Source organism: Priapulus caudatus, unplaced genomic scaffold (genome assembly GCF_000485595.1).
Source record: "Priapulus caudatus unplaced genomic scaffold, Priapulus_caudatus-5.0.1 Scaffold321, whole genome shotgun sequence".
NCBI lineage: Eukaryota > Metazoa > Priapulida > Priapulimorpha > Priapulimorphida > Priapulidae > Priapulus > Priapulus caudatus.
In genome coordinates this window covers 132,846-137,775 of record NW_014577382.1, presented here as the reverse complement: position 1 = coordinate 137,775, position 4,930 = coordinate 132,846, and positions in this window count along the sequence as shown.

Here is a 4,930-nt window from a genome sequence, read left to right as displayed (position 1 = left end):
TGGTTAAAGGCGTTAGAGAGATGTGCTTTAGGGAGTTTTCTCATGTGCAATATGGATCTGCTCACCCTATGCATTTTAGTGAATGTTGTGGGTCGTGAAGCACGATAAAACTAGCTTAACCAGGACGATAAATTCTCGTAGCAAGCATAGTTCAGCGCTGCTGTACTCGAAGCTATTTTAGTCGAGTTACGGTTAAAAACAAATGCAGTGAGTAAGCAGTTTCTTCACTAAGTTCACTGCTCTAAGTTGAGTTCGAGTGATGCTGTGCATGATAATATCAAGAGCGTATTAAGAAGGAGAGCGTACAATGGTGAAATGCTAAAACCATGCTGCAGTATTAGTCGAATTAATCATTTTTGCCCATTTTATTTTGACGATTCTTTGTGGTATTATTGATCAGCTGTCTTACCTTGTTAATATAAAACAAATTGCATGTCGCTACGATGCCTCTACGCTGAGATAATGAGCGGTGAAAATCTGGTATTTTCGCCCAAAACCGACTCGAGATACGTAGTGGCTGCGACTGTCTCTCGTTCTGGCAATAGCTTCGGGAAACCTCGCGTGTTTCCGTCATTCATTGACAATGAAATTTATTTTCCTTCTACTATCTTTTCTCACATTTCCAGTCATTGACGCAGCCATTACTCCACAAAAACGTCTTGTTATTTATTGCCATGGTGATGACCCGCCCCTTACGCTGGATGTAGTAACGCTGTAGTAATAACGTATCGAGTCATCGCTACACAGCAGCGACCGGAAGCAACATACAGTACACAAAACGAGAGACAGTCGCAGTAAAACTGATCTCGAGTCGGTTTTCAGCGAAAATACCAGATTTTCACCGCTCATTATCTCAGCGTAGAGGCATCGTAGGGACATGCGGTTTGTTTTATATTAACAAGGTAGGACAGCTGATCAATAATACTGCAAAGATTCGTCAAAAAAAACGGGGAAAGTTTAATAATTCGACTAATACTGCAACATGGTTTTAGCATTTCACCGTTGTACGCTCTCCTTCTTTATACGCTTTTGATAATATATATGGTGCCAGCATCACCACTAGTTGTCTTGTCGGTGTGGTCATACGCACAAAGTGTACTTCCCAAGTTGCTATATATTCTTATACGTGTAGCTAGTTGCGCATGCAAATATGCGGTGCTATTTGCTATCTAGTCATGCGTAACAAAAATTGAGAATGACTATTTCGAACGAAATGATTTAGGTGTCACCGGTGATGACTTTTTTTATTTACATAAGCCGCGTTCACACGTAGCAAGAAATCCGGTATTTAGCGTTCACACGAGGCAAACTACTGAGCGCCCAGAAATACGGTATCTAACAGATCCGGTATTTCATGTAAATACGAGACTTCCCAGGACCTCGAATAATTTTGCCGCTGCTTGAGTAAATACGCGGAATTTCTGTGGACCGCCGCATTCGTTCGTCGTTGAACGCTAATACCGGATTTCTGAAGCCGCTCAGTTTGTATATGACTGGTTACGCCGGCTCGCGAGAGCAGTCTCAGGTGTAACGCGAGTCGAACTGTCCGAGCGGGACCAGTCTACGATATTTATCGGCAGTATGGTTTGCGGTGTGGGCATTGCATGTTTACTTCGCATTGTTCGCTTGATTGGTTTAAAGCAGCTCGCAGCTCGCAAATACCCGTATTTCTCGGAGCCGCGAATCAGCGTGCTGAACGCTCGGCGCGCGTATTTGTCTCAGATTCGTATTTTCGCGAATACCGTTTTTCATAAATACGAGGTCTTCGTGGTGAACGAGGCTATTCAGCGGTGAATGAGAATATGTTGATATAAAGTTGATTATGTGATATATGATGGTTTGAATGTGATTTGTGCTGCATCAGAATACATCAATGGAATTAAATATATTAGGGGCAAGGGTGGCTTCATATCTCACGCTTACTAACCATGTCTCATGTGTTTGTTTATACTAAATTTGAAGTAAACTCGCTATGTGCCATAAATCACATGTCCTATGTATGTTGGATGGACTTCATTGTTCCTGGTAATTTATATCATTGTAGTTAGAAGGATAAATTCGTTAGAGCTATTTTAATACATAACAGTGGTCTTGGATTTGTTACATCATTACACGTTTATGTGTTAAATAAATGAATAAATAATAATATAATATATAGATAGTATATATATACTATATATATACTATTTCATTAATATAAGCAAATTCTTATAGTAATTCGTAGCGATTAATCTACTTGTTGATTAAAAAACTTTTGGAGGAAATCTCATGTTATAGAATGTTGTGCAATGGCAACTCAATAGGAGGGCGCGCTATAAGCGAAAACGCACGAAAGTGAAGGGAAACGACCATCCAACTCCGCTCCGGTTTAGGTCTATCATTCACGGCGGTAGCAGGAGATAATTTGCAATTTTGTCACGTGGTTAGTTGTTATAACAATTCAGATGTAATCGGCGGTGGAGAAGAGGGAAGGCGAGGGGGAGATAGGGAGAAGGTGGTGGAGGGAGGGAGAAGCTGCGTGGAAGGAAGGAGGCGGGGAGAAGCTGGTGCAGAGGAGGTGGTTGGAGAAGGAAGGAGTGAGTGGAGAAGTGTGCAGGGAGGTGCCCTCTCCCGTGGCACCACCTTCTCCCTTCTCCACCACCTTCCACCACCACCTTCTCACCACACTCTCCTTCTTCCACCAGCTTCTCCCTGTCTTCCTCTCTTCATTCTCACCAGCTCTCCCCCTCCCCTTCTCCACCAACTTCTCCCCTCCTCCTTCTCACCACCTTTCCTTCCCCTTCTCCTTCTCCACCAGCTTCTCCCCTTCTTCTCCACTTAAGCATTTCCTCCCCCTCCTCACCACTTTCTCCCTTCTCCGCCTCCCTCCTTCTCCACAGGCTCTTCCCTCCTCTTTCTCCGCCCATCTTCTCCTTCCCCTTCCTCCTTCTCACCAGCTTCTCACCCTCCCTCGCTTCTCCACTACTTCTCCCTTTTTCCTTTTCCCCTTGCCTCCTCCTTCACCCATCGTTCTTCAGCAGCTGGAAGTGACGTCACGAACACGCGATTACAACTGATTGGTTATAACATAAACCACGTGATAAAAATATGCAAATTATTCCTTACCGGCCTGAATATAGACAAACCATAGAGTTATATATTACGACCCTAGAGGGCGGACTCACGTCCCATTCGCGAGGGATATATTGTTTCTATGCCACGACTGATCGCGTGACGTCAGTGTACGTCACGCACGACTCGCGCTATCTCTGAAGTACAGTTGATGCCATACAGCGCTAGCTGCTGAATCGGCTACATCACCACATAACCTGATGCAAAAACCTAACCCTAACCCTAACCCTAAACCCTAACCCTATCCCTCTAACCCATAACCCTAACCCTATCCTAACCCTAACCACTAACCCTAACCCTAAGCCCTAACCCTAACCCTAATTAAAATTATAATTAACACTCAATACTAAGACACCTAACACTAACACAAAAAAAGTTAAATGGATAAGAGATAGAAAATAGGAAAAATAAAAAATATTAAACAGATGGATTCGAACCATCACCTCAAGAAGAACTCGTTCGCGGCCTTCCGCCTGCCGCTATTCTGCGTCTCGCTCAAATGCATGTATTCTGTATTGTGCCCTAGATGCATACCATGCGATGTGCTGTGCCGTGATTGCGCTCTAGCACTGACGTTCACACTGACCGTACGACTGACATCACGCGATGCAGTCCGGCTGGCATTAGAAACATATATCCCACTACAGCGCTGTGCAGTTCGTGGAGCGGCTCGGCGCCATACTGATAAGCGGGAAAACTTCTGCCTACTCACACTTCACAGGAATTTCCTAATTGAATGGACGGCAAGAATCGAAAATGCCAGAATCTCATGCTGTTGCATTACCGGTTGCAATAACAGGTTACAAAAAGGAAGTTGGCCATAAATCTTTCACAGGTAAGCTTCCCATATTTAACTTTTATTAAATCTTATGCAAGCTGTTTTAGAGGCCAAAAATGAACTCGTACTAAAATTTTACAACAGGCGCGGTCTCAAGTTGTTTACTTTGGAAATTGATTTGTTTGCAGATGCTGTGTAAATGTTAGTACAGGCGTATAACCATTTCACCAGTATTGTGCTTTGCTAGACAGAGGCATGAGCTCGCCCCGCCCCCCATTTGGCTGCTGCCGGAGATAAAGGGGGTTGCCAGCTTTAGGAGGCGAACACGCATACCCTAAATAATACTGAGTCAGTGAGTGGGGCGGATAAATATACCAGTAATAATATTTTTTATATATATCATTAATATAATAAAATAATTATATATATATACATAATTAATACAGTAGGATAAGTCACATAAGTAATCCTGAATCATCTGTAGTGTGTACTGCCATTAAGGCTATTAAAAATTCTGTAGCGTTTTACTTGAACCGTCTGAAGCTTGTAGTTGGCAGTGGCCAAACATCTCGCATCCATCACCAGCTATTTGAGCTAATTATTCCACCGGTAAGTGTGTAAACAACATTATTTTGACAACATTCAAAAATTGTTATTTCATTGTTATTATTGATTTATGCAGCATTAGTCAATCTAGAGCTTTTTGTGTGCCTGTGACAACTATAGGCCAAGAAACACTGCAGCGAACAGCGACCGACCGTAACACACAAACGAACTTTTCAGGGAAAGTTAGAAACATATTGTTTCCATATGATCCATTGCACACTGACAGTGACGACGAGCACGGACAACCTCGACGACAAAAATAAATTAGAACCGTTATCTATTTCCAGCGACCTGTCAGCGGGCATCGTATCATTGCATGATCTGCCGTCGGTCTGTATTGCTAAGCGTTGTGTGTATTACAGTATAGTCAGAAGTTAGCTCTAACAGTGTAGACCTATCGCTCCTGCCACAGGCGCTCCTGGAACTTCTGCGCAG